This window comes from Lissotriton helveticus, chromosome 4_1 (assembly GCF_964261635.1).
Source record: "Lissotriton helveticus chromosome 4_1, aLisHel1.1, whole genome shotgun sequence".
Taxonomy (NCBI): Eukaryota; Metazoa; Chordata; class Amphibia; order Caudata; family Salamandridae; genus Lissotriton; species Lissotriton helveticus.
This window is the reverse complement of record NC_136063.1, coordinates 1,194,515,754-1,194,538,147: the sequence shown is the minus strand read 5'-3', so window position 1 is coordinate 1,194,538,147 and position 22,394 is coordinate 1,194,515,754. Positions and strand designations below refer to the sequence as shown.

At 44.2% G+C, this 22,394-nt stretch overlaps 1 long non-coding RNA gene across 1 annotated transcript; it reads left to right on the top strand.

Moving 5' to 3' along the window:
- The first annotated feature begins 18,807 nt into the window (after positions 1-18,807).
- LOC144827466 (uncharacterized) lies at positions 18,808-21,538 on the top strand. Its single transcript, XR_013610201.1, has 3 exons — positions 18,808-18,883; positions 20,379-20,522; positions 21,443-21,538. It is a non-coding gene; the product is annotated as an uncharacterized LOC144827466 (long non-coding RNA).
- The last annotated feature ends 856 nt before the right edge of the window (positions 21,539-22,394 follow it).

Sequence of the window (22,394 nt, the reverse complement as noted above, 5' to 3'; positions counted from 1 at the left end):
GAGGCTGGAAAATGGAGAGAGTATTGAATTGAGACTACTTGGATTTGTTCGGTTATGGGATTGTGCTGCAGATGACTGATATTTTCTTCACTGGCATTGTCATTCACTTTTGATGCAGTATGATGTTTTACTCATAGAAGGCGGCCTGCAGAGATTTTAGGAGGCTGGAAAATGGAGAGAGTATTGAATTGAGACTACTTGGATTTGTTCAGTTATGGGATTGTGCTGCAGATGACTGATATTTTCTGCCATTTTTCGATTGTTGTATTTTGCCAAACATCACCTTGAAACAGCTCATGGCAGTGCACTTTTCTTTGGAGTGTTAACCCCTTGCATGCTGGTGACGAACCCCAGCCGTCACGCTCCGTGGTGTTCGTGTGCTGATGACGGCTGGGGTTCGTCACGGCCCCGCCCTGTTCGTTTGTTTACCGCACACCGGCGGAAACGGGCCAGCATCGGAGGGGTTAAAGAGGTGGGTCTGGTAAACAGTTTGCAAAGTGGTGGAAAAGTGATAATTTTCTGTCGGTACATTCCATAATGTTGGTGGCATATTAGGCTGCCTTGTCATCTCTGATATATTTCTTGCAGGATATGCAGAGACTCTCCATATATGCCAGGTCTTGGAGCGTCATTCTGTGAATTTTCTTCAACTTTCTTCTACTAGTGCACCGCTTGTATGTGAGACTGTGATTTTTAAACTATATTGGTGAACTTACCTTCATATTTAGAGTCGCACATTGGTGTCCCATATCTTCTAACGTGCTTGAATGAGATCAAAGGACAGGATATTACCCTTTAAATCAGTGTCTGATAATACTGTTAGAAATTCACATTTTCATGATCTTCCTCAATGAGAAAGTTCTTGAATAATCTGGCCTGTTATATGGACAGTTTATGCCACAATCAGTGGGCAAGCCTTAGGTGAAGCAAATCAATGGCAACCATATGTCTAGTTCTGGTGCCATGTGGTGTGGCATAGGTGATTGGTGGACTAGAATAAGTCAATCTCAGTTTGTATCTTAATGAGCTGTTTGCACTCATGATTCAAAAAGGGGGTGGTGATGGACAGAGTATCTGAGTTAATCAGAACACTCCTACCCAGTCAACAGATCAGGGCTTGATCCATCACCGTTTTTTAGCTCACTGCACCATCCCAGTTCAGAACCTGGCTATATGCAAATTAGTCTGTCCCTGGCCCAGTGCATCGTGGGAACAGGGCAGACCAAACTACCAAGCCAATTCTTTACTGGAAAGGAAACAAGCTTCCGGGGACCGGTTTCTGGCATTACAGCCGTCTTCGGCCCAGCTTGCTTGAATCCTGATGGTGCAGTGAGCAAGGGACTCACATCTGAGCATACCCTTCCACGCTTGTGGTGGCCAAAACGATTTAAAAAGGGGGTGGTGATGGACAGAGTATCTGAGTTAATCAGAACACTCCTACCCAGTCAACAGGTCAGGGCTTGATCCATCACCGTTTTTTAGCTCACTGCACCATCCCAGTTCAGAACCTGGCTATATGCAAATTAGTCTGTCCCTGGCCCAGTGCATCGTGGGAACAGGGCAGACCAAACTACCAAGCCAATTCTTTACTGGAAAGGAAACAAGCTTCCGGGGACCGGTTTCTGGCATTACAGCCGTCTTCGGCCCGGCTTGCTTGAATCCTGATGGTGCAGTGAGCAAGGGACTCCCATCTGAGCATACCCTTCCACGCTTGTGGTGGCCAAAACGATTCAAAAAGGGGGTGGTGATGGACAGAGTATCTGAGTTAATCAGAACACTCCTACCCAGTCAACAGATCAGGGCTTGATCCATCACCGTTTTTTAGCTCACTGCACCATCCCAGTTCAGAACGTGGCTATATGCAAATTAGTCTGTCCCTGGCCCAGTGCATCGTGGGAACAGGGCAGACCAAACTACCAAGCCAATTCTTTACTGGAAAGGAAACAAGCTTCCGGGGACCGGTTTCTGGCATTACAGCCGTCTTCGGCCCGGCTTGCTTGAATCCTGATGGTGCAGTGAACAAGGGACTCACATCTGAGCATACCCTTCCACACTTGTGGTGGCCAAAACGATTCAAAAAGGGGGTGGTGATGGACAGAGTATCTGAGTTAATCAGAACACTCCTACCCAGTCAACAGATCAGGGCTTGATCCATCACCGTTTTTTAGCTCACTGCACCATCCCAGTTCAGAACCTGGCTAAATGCAAATTAGTCTGTCCCTGGCCCAGTGCATCGTGGGAACAGGGCAGACCAAACTACCAAGCCAATTCTTTACTGGAAAGGAAACAAGCTTCCGGGGACCGGTTTCTGGCATTACAGCCGTCTTCGGCCCGGCTTGCTTAAATCCTGATGGTGCAGTGAGCAAGGGACTCACATCTGAGCATGCCCTTCCACGCTTGTGGTGGCCAAAACGATTCAAAAAGGGGGTGGTGATGGACAGAGTATCTGAGTTAATCAGAACACTCCTACCCAGTCAACAGATCAGGGCTTGATCCATCACCGTTTTTTAGCTCACTGCACCATCCCAGTACAGAACCTGGCTATATGCAAATTAGTCTGTCCCTGGCCCAGTGCATCGTGGGAACAGGGCAGACCAAACTACCAAGCCAATTCTTTACTGGAAAGGAAACAAGCTTCCGGGGACCGGTTTCTGGCATTACAGCCGTCTTCGGCCCGGCTTGCTTGAATCCTGATGGTGCAGTGAGCAAGGGACTCACATCTGAGCATAGCCTTCCACGCTTGTGGTGGCCAAAACGATTCAAAAAGGGGGTGGTGATGGACAGATGATGATGCCAGAAACCGGTCCCCGGAAGCTTGTTTCCTTCCCAGTGTAAGAATTGGCTTTTGTAGTTTGGTTTGCCCTGTTCCCATCATGCACTGGGACAGGAACAGACTAATTTGCATACAGCCAGGTTCTGAAACTGGGATGGTGCAATGAGCTAAAAAACGGTGTTGGATCTAGCCCTGATCTTTTGACTGGGTGAGAGTATTCTGCTTAATTCAGAGACTCTGTCCCTCACCACCCCTTGTTGTAAATATTTTTGTCCACCCCAAGCGTGGAAGGGTATACTCAGACATGAGTCCCTTGCTCATTGCACCATCAGGATTCAAGCAAGCCGGGCCGAAGACGGCTGTAATGCCAGAAACCGGTCCCCGGAAGCTTGTTTCCTTCCCAGTGTAAGAATTGGCTTTTGTAGTTTGGTTTGCCCTGTTCCCATCATGCACTGGGACAGGAACAGACTAATTTGCATACAGCCAGGTTCTGAAACTGGGATGGTGCAATGAGCTAAAAAAACGGTGTTGGATCTAGCCCTGATCTTTTGACTGGGTGGGAGTATTCTGCTTAATTCAGAGACTCTGTCCCTCACCACCCCTTGTTGTAAATATTTTTGTCCACCCCAAGCGTGGAAGGGTATACTCAGACATGAGTCCCTTGCTCATTGCACCATCAGGATTCAAGCAAGCCGGGCCGAAGACGGCTGTAATGCCAGAAACCGGTCCCCGGAAGCTTGTTTCCTTCCCAGTGTAAGAATTGGCTTTTGTAGTTTGGTTTGCCCTGTTGCCATCATGCACTGGGGCAGGAACAGACTAATTTGCATACAGCCAGGTTCTGAAACTGGGATGGTGCAATGAGCTAAAAAACGGTGTTGGATCTAGCCCTGATCTTTTGACTGGGTGAGAGTATTCTGCTTAATTCAGAGACTCTGTCCCTCACCACCCCTTGTTGTAAATATTTTTGTCCACCCCAAGCGTGGAAGGGTATACTCAGACATGAGTCCCTTGCTCATTGCACCATCAGGATTCAAGCAAGCCGGGCCGAAGACGGCTGTAATGCCAGAAACCGGTCCCCGGAAGCTTGTTTCCTTCCCAGTGTAAGAATTGGCTTTTGTAGTTTGGTTTGCCCTGTTCCCATCATGCACTGGGACAGGAACAGACTAATTTGCATACAGCCAGGTTCTGAAACTGGGATGGTGCAATGAGCTAAAAAACGGTGTTGGATCTAGCCCTGATCTTTTGACTGGGTGAGAGTATTCTGCTTAATTCAGAGACTCTGTCCCTCACCACCCCTTGTTGTAAATATTTTTGTCCACCCCAAGCGTGGAAGGGTATACTCAGACATGAGTCCCTTGCTCATTGCACCATCAGGATTCAAGCAAGCCAGGCCGAAGACTGCTGTAATGCCAGAAACCGGTCCCCGGAAGCTTGTTTCCTTCCCAGTGTAAGAATTGGCTTTTGTAGTTTGGTTTGCCCTGTTCCCATCATGCACTGGGACAGGAACAGACTAATTTGCATACAGCCAGGTTCTGAAACTGGGATGGTGCAATGAGCTAAAAAACGGTGTTGGATCTAGCCCTGATCTTTTGACTGGGTGAGAGTATTCTGCTTAATTCAGAGACTCTGTCCCTCACCACCCCTTGTTGTAAATATTTTTGTCCACCCCAAGCGTGGAAGGGTATACTCAGACATGAGTCCCTTGCTCATTGCACCATCAGGATTCAAGCAAGCCGGGCCGAAGACGGCTGTAATGCCAGAAACCGGTCCCCGGAAGCTTGTTTCCTTCCCAGTGTAAGAATTGGCTTTTGTAGTTTGGTTTGCCCTGTTCCCATCATGCACTGGGACAGGAACAGACCAATTTGCATACAGCCAGGTTCTGAAACTGGGATGGTGCAATGAGCTAAAAAACGGTGTTGGATCTAGCCCTGATCTTTTGACTGGGTGAGAGTATTCTGCTTAATTCAGAGACTCTGTCCCTCACCACCCCTTGTTGTAAATATGTTTGCACTCATGGCCAGTATGACTTGCGGGTGGGGACCAGGGGGCGTGTGGGAAGGGGTCACGTGGGGAGGGGTGTTTAATTTTTTTTTCCAAACATATGTTAACTTACCTTTGCGTTTGCCGGTCCGTCCTGTGTTGTCTGTCTGAACACGAAGCAGCCACAGGCAGCCTCCCTCCTCTCCCCTAAGCCAATCAAAATGCTGTAATGGCAGCTTTGTGATTGGCTGGGACACCGACCCCACAGGTGTCTATGGGAAGGTCATTTTCTCTATGTTGGCTGCATGCAGCCCACACAGAGAAAATGCAGACAGATGCCTGGTTTGATCAGCCCTGGGGCTGACCAAACAGTCAGCGCACTCAGAGTGGGGAAGCCACTCCTCCCCTGGACTCCTACAGGACCGCCCACAACCAACCCGGCATTCCCTTCTGCTTTTTAAAATACCATTTTATGTTTCTGCTTAGCGTACTGCAAGGAAGCAGTGGGGCAACGCTCCTCTGCCCACATGGAGAAGCCGCCCCTGGCTGCTTGATGGCAGCTGTGACTATCACCTTTTGAACTCCTCATTCGGGGTTTTGGTAGTCACATTACCTGAGAGCCTAAAATTTTCAAGGAAGATGTTGCTTGCATAGCTGTACAAAGCCGTCGTAGTGGGGTCAGTTGATATATCAGTCAAAAGATGTTGGCTTCTATTGCTTACAGCGGGAATTGGAAGGAGTGGAGTTTGAAACAGGTGCTGATTGGCTCGTGCTGCACTGTGCAAGTGCAGGATGATTGGTGGCTGATCCCAACATTTGCTGAGGGGACAAGGTCAAAGGGACATATGGACTTCAGACAAGATCACAGGATACAAGAGGGTCACAGGACAAATTTGAAAAAAAGTGTGACACCTGATAGCAGTAGGGAAGATCATTGATCATATGCACAGGAGATACAGATTAAAACTGTACATGAGGGAATAAGAAGAAACAGGAGAACAGGATCTTGTATACTCTGATACATACCTAGCCAAACAAATGTGATTGCCAGGAAACAAGGGTCATGTGGCTTTTCGGGGTTAATGGTGGTCGCTGTAATTGCGTCAAACTGTGTACAGATTTTTCCAATTGGCATTGTAAGCGTCAAGTGGATTCAATTGCATTCTCCTTCGGATACTCATTCTTATTCTTAAATTCTCCCACAATGCATTGCTTTGATATTAATCCAGCGCCCCTATAGAAAAACTGTCTCACCAAGGCTACCCAACACCATAATACTCACCATTAATCATAAATCTCTCACAAGGCCCATATGCCAACGAGGCAATTTTTGGGCAACTGAATCATGTGACCTAATTAAACAGAACTATTAACAAACTATTTACAATTTTATATACAACTGCAGTTTATCATTTCTTACCATGGTTTTAATCATATATCACATTTTAATTAAGTCATTTAGGTAAATGGATCAGCTGATGGTAACTAGACCATGAATAAACAAGACCAGCTTGTCGTTTCAAAAATCTAATTTTATTAACTTTATTTTTCAAGAAAGAGCATTTTATTAAGAATCTTTATTTTATTAGCAATATTTTGAGCAGCATTTAATAAGGAGAAAGCATATTAGACCGACACTTCAAAGGCAAATCAGTTAGCATGAATTAAAGAAAATAACAGCTTCCATTCCCTAAATTCTATTTCCCTGTCTAAAAACTCGCTCCACCTAAAAAGGAATAATCATTAGAGTCTGCTATCCTTACGTGCGCCAAAAAGTCCAACAGCACGACACGCACTTCAGGAATCGGAAAGCGAGAAGCGCCCTCCTGCCCATGGGGCCAGGTTTTATGCCTTTCTAACTAGCTAATCTCCACTAAATTGTATATTTTTCTTGCCATCCAGTGTCCTCATTGGCTGACTCATGTCAATCCATTACGTGTCATCACGTCTCCATACCAAAATCGAGCCTTTTCTTTGACTCTATTGTCCACTGTTTTTTCGTGACTTTTGGCTTCCTCGAAAATTAAACATTTCACGAGTTACAGTTCGTGACTTCCTTAGCTTGGCAAACTTTGCCGCTTCCTGTCCTTGAATCTGTCTCTCCAAGAGCACGTTTAGCACAGTTCTTTGAGTTTGCAAAAACTTGTCTACGTGGTAAACGTTTCCACTTCCATGCAGAGCTTTTTCTGGACAGGACTCGAAAACGCCATCTTTTCAATGTACCTTTTGGGCCTCACTCGAAAACTATTATTTAAACAAACACAAAACATCAATTAATTAGAGAATTGAGACCCATTCTGTTACCAACCCCCTTTGCTAAATATTAACCCATTAATTTATGTTACCTAGCTGTGCACACAAAGCTGCATTTCATATCTACCTTCTTCTTTTAGGCCACAGGTTTCTCCACGAACTTATGCCACATAAAGACGAAAAGACATAACTTAAGCACGCATAATAAGCACATGCTATTAGTTAGACAGCCGCATTTAATACTGACAAAGACAATAGACAAGGTTAGTTTATTATTTTCAACGCACTTGCTTTTGCAACAAAGAGCACATGAATTAGTCCCTCGTGTTTCTGATGTATATGCATTTTAAAACTAGGTTGGTTAATACTTTTCTTCACAAACTAGTTAATACGGTTACTGTTTTATGGAAGTTTTAACTTTGCGAGTCAGAACAAAATATCATTCTGAACCTCGCTCCATCAGTATCCATTACATTAACTAAACTGTTAAGTAGCATGTGCTCATCCTGTTTTCAAAACCATAACTAAAAATGTGTTCATCTCTTTCTCCGGGATGTTCTTCTTCCTGTTGAGGCTTATTGCTTCTGCTTGTTGAGATCCCATGGCAAAATGTTGTAATCTAATCATATTACAGCAAGTTACTTGCAGTTATCTATTCATTATGATATGTTTGCTCCTATTTTTACAACCCTGGACTGTATCGTTTCCCTCCTGCAGTCCAATCTCCCTACCTCTCTCTCACTCCACTTTTTTGTTATTGCTTTGGAATGTTCCTTTCTGTCATCTGTCACCATGGAAGGTTACAGTGACACAGCTGACTGGAATTGGTGATGACAAAAAACTTGCTTTCGTCTTGTTCAATAAGGATTTGTTCTTGTTTACATCACAACACTCAGCAGTAAAAGAGCCCCATGGATAGACCACGCCGACTCTGTTTGTGGCTGCGTGATGTAGGCAAGGTGAGAGAGGTTTGAATCAATTGGGGCCGATTAACTAGGTCTGCTCGAAATTTCTGATAAACCAGCATAATTTCCAGCATTTGGTGATGATTTTGTTAAGTGTATTTCCTAAACTGACAGCAATACATACTGTCCCATACTTTTAAGCCTATTGGATAAAACTCCTATCAGAGGGACCAATTCGAACAGATAGAACGTGAGCAGGTGTTTTGGCGACTTTTGTGTCTCTTGTGCTATTTTTTAATCGCTGGAAATTCTTGCTCGCGTTCAAAATGTACGCAAGAACACATTTCACACTATAATATAGTAATACTGGCTGGGTTTGGATTTTGTTTGATATTGCATATTTTTCAAATATTGCTTTATTACGCAAAGCACATGATGTACATTCTAAACGCCTACACTGTTATCTCACAATACACAGCATAAATCCCACTGTGACTTTTATGTGCACGCACAGCGTATCCACTTGGTGCTGATCCGTACCATTCTCCTTCATTTCCACAGACCATTATGATAAATTCATAGATATCCGCATACGTATGCTTTCACAAATGCATGTGTAAATATTTGATACCACACGTTCCCTCCGGAGACTTCAACTTTCCCTAGAAATTAACTCTAACTTCTGTACCTCCCTCCGTGACCTTTCTTTCCACATTTCTCGTTGATGTCCTGGAGCCTGACTCTGGCCCCTGGGCCCGCATCTTGTATTTCCAATCTGTGTTATTGCCGCCAATCTTTCATGCCTACGCCTGCGACGTGACGCCCCTCACTGGCCTAGTATCAAACTATGGTTCTCTTAGATCCCATAAGAGACACCATTGCTGAAAGATGATATTGTGTAATTTATTTGGCTCGCGTGTATTTTACCCATTACCTCCTCGTCTGCCTTCCCTGTCCCAGTCCTAACTACATGAGCATAGCTCCTCCCACGAGAAACTCACAAGCAACTTAAAACCCTGGGCGTAGTTCGCGGAGCTACGCGAAGACGCACTTGCACTCCGCGAGCTACGCGTAGCTCCGCGGACATGCGTAGTTGCTTGCTAGACCCGTTCGTGCGCCGTTTTTCGTCTTCGGGAGCGTGTTGCGCGTGTTCGGGGCGCTGCCTGCATGCTCGGGATGGCTAGCGCGCTAAGTTACCCAAGAGGTTTGTCCCGCCCGCTTGCGTTCCCTTATTTCCTGTTCCGGGTCACAAGTCACGTGTTCGCGTTGTGCAAGACATGTTCGGGAACTCATCTTCTCGTTCGCACTACAAAAGTGCGTGATCACGCTAAATATCGCGCGAACCTACCCACGCGGTCGTGACGGGAGCAGCCATCTTGGATTTCACACTCTGGCTATGGTTTTGGGCCTACTTTAGCATCTAGCTGATATCTCTTCAATCCTGATCTTTTTACCCACGTTTTCAAACTTTCTTTAGTTATTACCTATCTCTCTCTGTGCCTAGGTTTATATTTTTCATTTTATTTCTACTTTTACAACTTTTTTTCAACTTTTCTATTGTTTTATTTTACTTCCTTCTTTTACCTTGCTTCTTCTTTCCCCTACCTTTTTGTCTTGAACTTTTCTTCTCCCCTCCACCCAGAACCATGGTGAAGGGCGCCAGCAGCATCGGCGGCTCAAAGGGCAAGGCGCCTGTGCCCCAAAAAACCCGGCTGCCTTGCGGCAGAATGCGCCCCTCAGGGGTGATGGCCCGCCAACTTTTTGGGGAGGAGGAGGTGGCTGCCCTGGTCTTTTTTCTCCAGCGCCACCTCCCCTTGACCTTGGCAGCAGGCGGCAGGCCCCGCTCCGGCTACCAGATTGAAGAGCGTCTCCGGCGGTGGGGGAAGGTGTGCCGGGCAGTCTTCCGCTGCTCCGGTATCCGGCGTACCCACCATCAGCTGACCCACCGCTGGGCAGACATTTTGGACTGGGAGCAGGACCTCTTGGACCTGCTTGGTGTCGAGGTCGTGGGTCTTGGTGAGTGGTTACCCAAAACAAAAAGTGTGTGCATAATTGTATATATATATGTATATATATTACCTACTGGCGGTCGCCAGTAGGTATATATAGTTAGGATTTTTTCTCTATGGGTTTTTTGAAAATTCTATGTCTAATAACTTTGGCGGTTGTGGACGGAATCGGCTGAAATTTTCAGGAAAATGGCACATTTTGTTTCTGAGCAGCCCTTGAAAATTTGGGGGGGGTTCGTCCAGTGGGGGCCGAGAAAAAAGGGGGGTCCCAAAACGTGTTTTTAACATTGAGTTTTCCATAGGGCGGTTGGCCTCACTTTTAGCCCGAACGGCTGAATGGATTTGCACGAAACTTGGCAAAATTGTAGGGACTGGTAGCCCGATGTGCCTTTTGTAGGTCTCAATATATGTGCTCCAGTGGATTTTGAGAAATTAACGTTTAAAAAAAGATATATATCTGTAACAGCGGACCGGTTAGCGCTCTGGTTCGCGGACTTTTCGCGCAACGGAGCTTTGTGAAGCGAAGCTGATTGGTTCTCCGGCGTCTGTCAACATTCCAAACAGTCCGTAGCGGCCGCCATCTTGTCTCTCGGTAGGATCGAGAGACAAGAGGAGGTCAAAACAAAGGGGGAAATAACTATAAGGGGGCATAGTAGATCCTCGCTGACCCCCTAGGTTTGATGTGGAGGTTTTAAAAGGGCCCCGCGGGGCAAAAAAAAAACAAAATAATAATAATCGAACGGCTGAATGGATTTGCACGAAACTTGGCAAAATATTAGGGACTGGTAGCCCGATGTGCCTTTGCTAGGTCTCAATATATGTGCTCCAGTGGATTTTGAGAAATTAACGTTGAAAAAAAGATATATATCTGTAACAGCGCTCCGCTTCGCGTACTTTTCGCGTTACGGAGCTTTGCGAAGCTGATTGGTTCTCCGGCGTCTGTCAACATTCCAAACAGTCCGTAGCGGCCGCCATCTTGTCCCTCGGTAGGATTGAGAGACAAGAGGAGGCCAAAGCGAAGGGGGAAATGACCATAAGGGGGCATAGTAGATCCTTCCTGACCTCTTAGGTTTGATGTACCATTTTGCCAAGTTTGGTGTAATTCCGTTCAGCCATTCAGGCTGTAGACGTATGTAAATGTCCTATGGAAAATTGCATGGGGAAAACACATTTGAAAGTGTTGAAATTTAGAACCAATTAAAATGTTACTTTGGTTTTGTATTTGTGTGTGATGAAAGTTAATTGGTTATGTATATATGTCAAATGAGAGGAAACCACAGCCATTTTGTGATACTACTGTCTGAGGTACATTTGTGAGGAATTTTTGGTGGTGAATTTCTGGTGTTTGATTTACACAGTACTAACACTTCTGCTACTTTTAAAAAGGTGAGTTGTTAATTTGTAAGGGGAACTATGTTGTACACTTGAAGATAATTTGAAAAATGTTTTCTGTTATTTATTTGCAGTCCTTCTGTTATACTAAATACTTGATGAAGTTAGTTTTATATTATGTATTACTAAAAACGATAAATGAAAGTGATTATTTTTTTCTGCAATTTACAGCAAGCAATTTCAAAATAAAATGGCTCACAATGAAGAGACCGTGGCAATTTCTTTTGAATTGTCCACTACATTGATTGAAATTGAGAGCACCAATAATGAAATATTGTCACAAGGAGGACATGACTTGTATGATTCCATTAGATTGATTGAAATGGACAGCACCAAGAATGAAATATTGTCACAAGGAGATGACTTGAATGATTCCACTACATTGATTGAAATTGAGAGCACCAATAATGAAATATTGTCACAAGGAGGAGATGGCTTGTATGATTCCATTAGATTGATTGAAATGGACAGCACCAATAATGAAATATTGTCACAAGGAGGAGATGACTTGAATGATTCCACTACATTGATTGAAATTGAGAGCACCAATAATGAAATATTGTCACGAGGAGATGACTTGAATGATTCCACTACATTGATTGAAATGGACAGCACCAATAATGAAATATTGTCAGAAGGAGGAGATGACTTGAATGATTTTTTTGATCAATCTCTTGATGGCGAATTTATTGAGTGTTTGGAGACCATAGAGTTACAAGAATCATCATTGCAGACTTTTAATGAGGAGATTCCAGATGAGATGATTGAAGAGGAAATTACTGATGAGGACATGTTACTAGTTGTTTCAAATTTAGAAAATTCTGAAGAATAAATTTATATTTAGAAATCAAAAATTGTTTGAGACATTATTTATTTTTATTTTTAATTTATGAGGTTGTAGCGAAGTGATTGTAGTATAAAATGAGACTTATAGTATAGAGTGCAACATTTTTATGTTACATGGTAAGTTTACTCATATTTACTTCCCTTCTGCCACTATATTATCTCCAATGTGTATTTGACATGTCTTCTTCATCTCCGGCCTCCTTTTTCTCACTGTGTGTCTCCGATGCATCTTATCGCTGGTATTTTGTGTAATTACAGAAGAGAGTAAAATAAAATAGTTCGGAACGTGAAAAGGGGGCAAAGTAGAGTACTCCTCACCCCCTAGGCCTTTTTAGGCGGTCCCAAAAGGATCAGTTTCTGCTTTCCTGAGAGATTATGGTATGAGTTCCATATACCACAATAACTTGCATTACAACATGCAAGATATCTATCTCCTATTACCAACTTTTGGAGATATTCGCGCTAAGCGCGAATATCTCCAAAAAGTAACACCTGCCCTGAGCAGTTCTTAGCCATGTTATCCAATGGGAGGTGGATAACATGGCTAAGAGTATTAGCTCGGTAATGCATGAATATCGCTGAGTTTTTAGCGATATTCATGCATTGCGGCCGTTTATTATCGCATTTGCGATAAACCTTGATAATAGTAAGGTTTATCTTCGATAATTTCTGACGATGCTTAGTGGTAAAAAATTGGTTGGTAAGCATCGTTAGCGATAAATATCGCTTAACTTTGGTAATATGCCCCAACGTCTGTTAACGTTCGATTCGAAGGAAATGAGGAAGTGTTGAAAAACATTGTCTGCGCCATCTTGCCTTTTTTGAAATGCCACACTTTTGTCGTGCACGGCAGCCATTTTAGATGTCTTGACCAGACCCACTCTCTGCACGCTGTCGATTCGTAGCATGGCTCCTCACCCTCGTAAGCATCTCCCCCAGGCACTGGTCACCACCGCTCTCTGTCTTATGCATGGGCAATAAACCTTCCCCCATCTGCGCTGCTCTTCCCTGAGAATCACACTCTGTGCCCGCCCGACACCTCCCTTTCGCCCTATTCACTACCGCACCCTCTGACACTCCTCTTCCTCTGTGTCCGAATGTCCAGGCCGGTCCTAGGCTATCAGCTAGCCCTGCAGATGTAGTTTATGGCCCCAGCTGTAAAGAATCACCCCTCTTCAAAGGAGTTATAGTAGATCAAGGCCCACACCCGATGTGATCCGTCACAGCACACGCGTTCCTACTATCTGAAAACCATCCTGTATTGTGATTGGGGAGGGGACCGAGCCTGAAGCGGAAGATTCCAGGAATGACTCTTTGTACATCAAAGTTTTTACAATTATGTGTCACATTAAAAATATATAGCACTCCAACAAAGTAGTAGGAATATAAAACTTTAATAACATATAAATATATACAACAAAACAAAAACAGTAAAAACATTTAAACAACGAAGAGACCGTGGCAATTTCTTTTTAATTATCCAATAGATTTATTGAAATTGACAGCACCAATAATGAAATATTCTTGTCAGTAGCGGTCTGTTGTGCGAATAGTTCCAAGGCAGCAGAACGCGCTGAAATCTAGATGGCACGAAAGTGATGTCTAGTAAGTTGCCGCCCAGCAAAAAACGGCGTGGGGCGCCGCGGGGGTGAGTGAGTCCAGTAGGCACCACAGCTATTCTTACCGGCATTGCAGAATTACTGCTGGGGACAATGCCTGTGCTGTAGCAGGGTCACAGCAGAAACAAAAAGGATTCTGTTGAAGATGTTGTTGGTTTCAATTTGAAAACAGTTCTGGTGTCAACTGCTATGCTAATGTAGTGGTTAATGTTTTGTTTTCTCTAGAAAATGTAAAAGAGGGGGAGGCAGTCCAAAGTTCCGTTAAAAGGGCAAAGGAAAGGATCGGTGGTTTGAACTATCAGTCAAAAAGGGGAGGGTGTGCAATAATTTTTCCTACCGGGTCACACTGTGCTTTCACCGGAAGTGAGGTCTGCAGGATTGTAGTAATTCAAAGTGAGGCTGGCGCCAGCATGGGAGCGCCGACGTCCCGCGGATACAGTTTCGTCACTCCACGGGCGATCATGGCAGTCATTCCCCATCGGGGGTCGGAGACTCCCGCGGCTCCTCTAGAATCTTCAAGGTCGTGGAGGACTACGGTGGTGGAGTCAACCAGTGACCGGGCCATTTCTTTATGTTGGGCCCGCTCTTGCCAGGTCGACAGCCATTTTGAGAGTTCGGCAGCTACCGGCGATCGCGGGGTCACATGAGCGGACGGGTTCCACCCTGCCGGGCGAGACGTTGCAGCATGGCCACAGTGGAAGAACCGTTATCTAGGTCGTTCCGAAACTGTGCAGCACTGTAGTTGTTAGGATGCCACCGCCTGGAGCGCTGAGGGTGCAGCTGGGAAGCCTCCACCTGGGGAGGCGGGAGAGGCCTGTTCGCACCGTCTCTCCCTCCCAGTGCACCCCACGGCGTCTCGCTTGAGATTTGTTATGGCCGGACCAGGCGATGAGGACGAGGGGGGGGTCGGAGGCATGTGCAAGACATCCCCCTCCAGTGTTGTCGCAGCCATTATAAAAGAAAGAAGTGTCCCGTCCGTCTTCGGGCCGGGCTTCCGGTGGATGTCGGCCGGACGCCCCTGGCTCTGGCCCCATGAACGGGTTTCTTGGTTTATCGGCTGCAGCCGGATCCCGTCGGCCTCGGCCCCCCGACCGTTGGTGGTCGGACCGGAAGAGCATGTGGCGGGACTACCTGCAACTCTCAAGGGCCACCGCGGCCGGACTGGGAGAGAGAGGGGAGGGTCGAGGAGACATTCCCCCCCCCTGCAACTGTTCAGCGTTGTAAAGGCAATCCCCTGGCCGGGTCCCGCTGGTCTCGGCCTCTCCTCCGGCTACACCCTACGTTAGGATCTCCTGGCCGAGGCGTGGCAGCAGGACCTGCCTTATATGGGCTGCTCCCGGCTGGGCGTAGCCGGAACCCTGCCCCACCTTGGAAGTTTCCAGAGTGGGGGTGGATGTTCTACTGACTTGCATTTTCCCTAGTCTATCGATTTTTTTGGCGTGGCAGGCGGTGGGACAGCGAGGGGTGATTTGGTTTCTCTTACTGTTTTTCTGGTCTCTCACCACTGGCATATTTTAACGTTTTCTTGTTTCTAGGACATTAATAGGTTTTATCATTACGTTATGTTATCGTTTCTTTGTTCGTTGTTTAATAAAAGTTCATGTTCATCAGTGGCCTACTGATTTTCGTTTTCCTATTTTTTTCTTTCCAGGTTGTTTCATGGTAAAGTTTCTGTTAACAGGATACAGTGATCACTTCGTTATTATTGCATATGTCCTTTTCATTAGGGGTGCTCTCTGGTCGGGCCAGATGACGTATCTCTAGTAAATGGTCCGGGTGAAAAAGGTGCATCAATCAGTGGGGAGTAGATAGGCATGACAGATTACAACGGGGGAGAACGGTCCGCATTACGTACCCTTTCACTACTTGCAAAGATTTTCCTACGTTTATTTGCAAACAGGGAATACCTCCAAAAAGAACTAATTCCCAAACAGTCAATGTTCGGACAATCAATCAATCAATGAGGAATGAAATAGGTACGACGTGTTAAAGGCTTGCGTTACCTACCCTTCACTATCTGCAAAGGGAGATAGAATATTCCTATTCTTCCTCGTTTGCAGGTAGAGAAGATCGTTAAGAGAATTAACTTCGAACAATTCAATGCTCGATTGAAACAATCAACAAGGGGTACTGTGAACACAAATGAACGCCGCTTATATACATACGCATTGCTATTTTCAACAGGTTGTTCCTAATGTTTCTATTTTAGCGAGGTCAAAAGAGATCCCATTAGTGGCCTACTGATTTTGCTCGATTCCTTTTGTTTTTTTACACGATTTTTCGCTATCTGCAAAGACTAAACAGAGTATTGCGACTCTGTGCTTGTTTGTAAATAGAGAATGAACCAAAGAGAACAATCAATCAAATGGAGAGAGAAGCAGGCACGACGGATTACAAAGGGGGAAAGGGCTGCGTTAACTACCCTTCACTATCTGCAAAGAGAGAGTACTCCTAATAGAAATGAGGGGTGGGGGGCAGCAATCAAAGCAGATCAGTGTGCATAAACACGAAAAAAAAAATTCTTACCGCGTACTTGACATTCGACAGCTTATGATATTTGCTATTAAAAAACCATTGAAATTCACTGAAAAAACCATAGGTTATAGACCATATATAGTTAGGAATTAGCATTTACAAAACCTTGAAAATTCACTGAAAAAACCATAGGTTATAGACCATATATAGTTAGGAATTAGCATTTAAAAAACCTTATTTTACTCACACAAAACCATTGAAATTCCATATATAGTTAGTTGCACTAACTATATATTGCGCACCCGCAATCCACTGCTGATGATGTCACATATTACATCATTCATGACATGGTCAGTGACATCACTGATGACATCACTGATGACATCTCAAATGACATCACTGATGACATCTCATTTGACATCAATGACCACATCACTGATGATATCATTCATGTGACAATACAATGCATCTCCTCACATTTTAATATAACCTCTGTTTCACCCAGTGTTAAAAACAGAGTATAATTTTTGAAACCATTGACACACCAATACTAGTTACTACATACGTACTCACTGATTCCTACGTCTACACACACATTCACTCATTCACCCATACAATCATTCATACATACAATCACTCATGTTTACAACACAATCATATGCACTCATACACCTATACAGACACTCACACTCTGCCACTCATCCATGGAGTTACTCACACACCTAGTCAGTCCTGTAAAGAATCAATCACACTTCCATTTTCTACTCTATACAGTTAAACATAGAGCACCTTACGTTTTCAACCATATACTAACACATACTTACTCTCTTATACAATCATTGATACAAGTACACATTGATCTGTACAGAGTCACACACCTCCCATCCAGCCACACACACACTCAGTCTCCCATGCAAATACTTGGGCAATCAATCAATAACCCATATAGTTACTCATATAGCTACTGATCAACACATGCAGCAGTTTACAGAACAACAGACATAATGATGCACAAATTAAGACAGTTTAGTCACTAACCCATGCACTCAGTGAGACACATTTAATCACTCACTCATACATTCAGTCATGCACCTACTAAATCCTTCGTCCAGACACTTATACATCCACTCATTCTTCAATATGTAAGACATATTTTAACTTTACAGAAACATAGTCACTGGATGTTGTCATCAGTGATGTCACTGACCATGTCATGAATGATGTAATATGTGACATCATCAGCAGTGGATTGCGGGTGCGCAATATATAGTTAGTGCAACTAACTATATATGGAATTTCAATGGTTTTGTGTGAGTAAAATAAGGTTTTTTAAATGCTAATTCCTAACTATATATGGTCTATAACCTATGGTTTTTTCAGTGAATATATATATATATATATATATATATATATATATATATATATATATATATATATATATATATATATATATATATATATATATATTGTAGTATAAGTATTGTTATTGTATCTTTCTAAATCTTGGCTGAATAAGTAACGGGATGAGTGGTGCTCCTAGTTACATTTCCGATGTATTCCGTTATATCTACTGTAATTGTATGACACTGGTCTGTGCTGCTCTTCTTCACTGACTCTTGGGTGTTGTTTCAACTTGGCGCTAGCTTTTGCTGTTTATTGATGTGAGATTTTCTTTATTGTAGAGAACTGAAGTTAGTTAATGCTATTAATAGAGTCTTGTCCTTCCTTTGTCCGTCAGTGAAATAGCGGTGGATGGATAATTGTACGTAGTTTGCATATTGTATCATTTTTTTCACGGCCTTCTCTTCTGCATGAATCCTCCTCTGGCAATGAATGCTAAAGTGACTTTACCTCAGCCAGGGCCGGCTTTCGCATGTGCAAGCTGTGCAAGTGCACAGGGCCACCAAACGCCAGGGGCCACCACATCTATATATATCCTTAATTTAATAATCCTCTGAGGATGGATGGATACATATTTGCGTGGCGGCCCCTTGCAGGGATTTGGTGCCTCCGGCTCTGTTCCACTTCCAAACACCCTGACTCCCCCCACTTCACTGGCCTCCGTGCTCCGCCCCGACCTCCTCTTCCGGGGCCCCCTACCTACGCTCCATGCCCAGGACCACCATGAGCCTAGAGCTGCCCCTGCCTCAGCCCTCCATAGAACTGATGTAGTTTGTTTAGTGAGTGGGTAGGCTTAGCAGCAGTAGCATTCAGTCAGTAGCCGAACTATCTATGCATTTTGCTGGGAAAAATAAAAAAGAAATGCCTACTTACAGATAATTGCTTACCTCATTCTTGAATAGGTGGTGTTGTTCAGGGGTTACTGCCTCTGTGTTACTTAATAATCTGCAAGCAGAATGTTTATGGAACATTTGAGTTGTTTTCTCCAAGTATACAGTCAGTGAATCCTGCAAGGCAGTAGTCATGGTAGATCAATGTTTGTTTCTTTTAATGTTCTAGCAGTGGTTTTTGAAATGATGTCTATGTTTCACAGCACTCAATGTTTTTCTCTTTCTTTATTATTTCTTACATGAACCACAGAACCCAGGGGCAAGCAGAAGGCTGGGACCGAGTCAGCGGGTGAACCACAGGCACAGAGCTCCTCTACTGAGGATCCTGCTGCTGTCCCCAGTAAGTCCAACAGTGCTTTCTTTTGGAACAATGATATTTCCCTAACTTTCTAACAGAGCTTTTTTTTTCCAACCGATTAATGACATTTCCTTCCTAAATACATTTTGACAAATGCTTTTTTGATTTTCATTATGTTTTCAAAATTTTGGGTATTTTTCCCTGCCTTTCTGTTCCTTCAAAGAGCCTCTGCTATGACTCTCTGTGCTACTACTAGTATTAGACTGTCTGTAGGTAAGCTTGCCCTGTTGCCCACTCTTTAGTTAAGGTATTAATCTTTTCAAAAAATCTGTGATAGAATAGCTGTGGGCACAGGGTCCACTCCTATCTTATGCTTTTTCCTCTGGAATGTCTCTGCTTTGCCAATTGACACCAACCAAGTATGCATCCAGATGTTGGTCTAGTATTTTGTAAACATTAGTATACCACTACTACTCTTGTGGGTATTCTTCTATGCAGTCACATACATAACTATGTATGCACCAGAAAATTGGATGTTGGTGATAGGCAGGTTGGACCTTACTTACACCTCAGTCACAGAACTCTGAGGAACCCACAATTCTCTGAACAACAACCTATATGGGCTCAGTCATTGGTCAATTATTCAATTATCCCACTCCTGAACCCCAATACCAAGATGCCCAATGCTTTTTTATTACACAATCCATAACCTAAGTAACCCCCTTTTGCTCACTCACTCGTGTAACTCTACAAGACAACAGACACTGAAAATATACTTCAGAGTCAATGTGGTACTTCAAAAGCTTTATTTTGTTAGAAGTATGTAAGTAACATCAATGTTTTTAAGTTGTTCCGTGAAATACGTCAAGGGGCCCACCTGAAAAAATCCAGAGTTCAAAAAGGCTGAATAAAGTAATCTACATTTGAACAGCTAATAGTGCACGATAGGGAAATGTGGGAAATGTCGGAGACCCCTCACCATTGAACGTATACTGGTTACATATGCCTCTTTTTGGTAAGCTCTGGAAATCTCTGCTTCGTAGAAGGAAATCTTCTCATCTGCCGAAAAATAATGACAAAAGTGGTGCACGTTAGACAGTATGAAATACATTTATGCAAGTTTTTTCCAGTCATGCTAAAAAAAAGGTGTAACCTTTAAGCAAACTCGATTCCACAATCCACATAAAAAAGTAAATACGGGCCTTTTTATTTTCCAACCTCTTCAGGTGTATGCATTGAACAATCATGTGGCCTCAAAGGCGTCTTCTCGTACTGCGCAACAAGCTGCGAGGTAGCATGCGCAAAACTGTATACATGGATGTACAAAGGTTACATGGTTCAGTTCAAATTTCCAAGGACTAGACTAGCAGATGAGATGAGCTTGGGTACCATACCATAACAAATGACTCTGCTGTACTATGCAATGTGGACTACTACTGATTAAGTTGTACTTAACTGTTTTGCAGAACTCCATTCTTGGTGAACAAGTACAATGGGGGCTGTGCATCCATCTAAAAAGGTGTACTTATTTTTATAGGTGCAGAACCGGTACCATCCACCAGTGCCGACGGGGACAGCGGCGCAGCGTCAGCAGAGGCGATCCCGGAGGGGACAGGAGGACCAGAGGCACCTACACCAGAACCAGCAGCAGTGGGGGAGGATCCAACAGCGGTGGGCGATGGTAAGTTACATTCAATAGTGATCCGCATGGGAGGGGAAAACTTCCTCACTGTACTCGAACTTGAAGTTCTACTGGACAGTATATGACGCCACCTTTATTTGTCATTAGCGAATTTACCATGCTTAGCATTACCACTGGCGAGAATTGATAAAATAACAGGCCTCTTCTATCTGACTACAACTCAGCTGTGAAAGGTTGGTGGCAGACTAAGTCTTATCCACAACATGACCGTGATGGATTAACAACACTAAGGAGATCGATTTTAAGTATGATGAAAGGAGCAAGGAAAAAGCACCAATCATCTAATATAGAAGGATACTTTGGAAACAGCAATGCAGGTGGCTGATAGCAGTCGGATGCATGGGTTGTTGTGGAAGCATGGAAAGGGGAAAACACAGCTGCCTGCGTGGTTGGGAGACACACCCAATATCGGTGGCTAGTATAGTCTCAGCAGCGGTGTTTTGGTCAAACCCAAAGGCAAGGGAAGGAGGGGACGACTGGATGTATGGGTCGTTGCTGGTGAAACACAAACCAAATAAGGTTTGTTGCGCGATATAAAGAATGATAGTCTCTACTAGAAATTTACTACTAGCTGGCCCCTGTTAATTAATGTTAGTTTGAGACTGTTCCCGCCTTCCCGGAAGCAGAGTATATGATATAAAACGAGATATGAAAAAGACAGGTGTTCGTATGTGTGTGACCGTTGAAGTCCACCCATGCTACTAGGGCAGGCATAATGCCGTGCCAAAAAGTCCAACAAATTAATTATATAGGCCGTAGAATGTTCAATATAGATGCAACACAATTTTATGTACTCAGCTTGCTTGCTAGTGCCACTGTGCCACTATGTGTTGAATCAATTTTGTGTTCTTGATTTGCTGGGATTTTGGATTACAACAATTCTGTTTCTTTCTTTATAGTTACTCCTTCAAAACCAACAAGGAAGGAGTTGGCAGTCCGGGCCCGGCAGCGGAAACTGCAGGCCATCGTTGAGGCCTACCGCCGGCTGGTGGCTCAGGCCGAGGAGGAGGATGAGAAGGCGGCTGCAGCAGCTGCTGCCTCTTCCAATGCCCCGGCCCCCAAGCCTGCAGGAGTACGTAGCCGCGGTCAGGCAGCCGCCCGCCGCCGGATTTTTACATCATCGGCCGCCCCTCCACAACATGCATGCCAATGCAGGTGCCGGCAATTTCAACAAAAGATTCTCCGCCGGGTAGCGAGGCTTGAGGATGGAATAGAGGAGCGGGTGAAGCTCATTGTGGACAAACACCTGAAAGCCCGCCGGCTTTGAGATGGCGGGACGGTGTTTGGCCCTTTTTCAATCCTTTTGTTGGTGGGTGGGATTTGGGTGTTGGGGTTTACATTTAACTTTGAAATTTTTGTTGGGGTTAGGGGAGGGTAGGGACAGCTGTGGGGTAAGATTTCATATATATTTTATTTTTGTATCATCTTTCTTTATATTATGTTAAAATAAAAATGAGTCACAAAGTTATTTTCAAAAGAAAACATTTGAAGTTCATTTGTGTTTGTTGGGGGGGTGGAGGGGGGGACTGTTTCACCAAATAATGTACGTTGTGCAACATCGCAACGTTTAATTGGCCATGCAGGTCAGCGGACAGTGCTTTCGAATAAAAAAATATATTGGCCACATCTTTAACATGCAGACAGATAGATGCGGTAAACCCTCACCGAGTTATATTTGTAGTATTAGAAGAACTACCAGTCTGTCTTGCGTTATACCTCACAGCAAACTTATCTTACCTGTGATTGCTGATGATGAAGTGGGCTGCATTTGTTTCCCAAGACAATGGATAAGAATCTGTTGTTCTGAACTTCTGTGATAGTAGTAGTAGACAGACCCTGCCAGTAGCATTT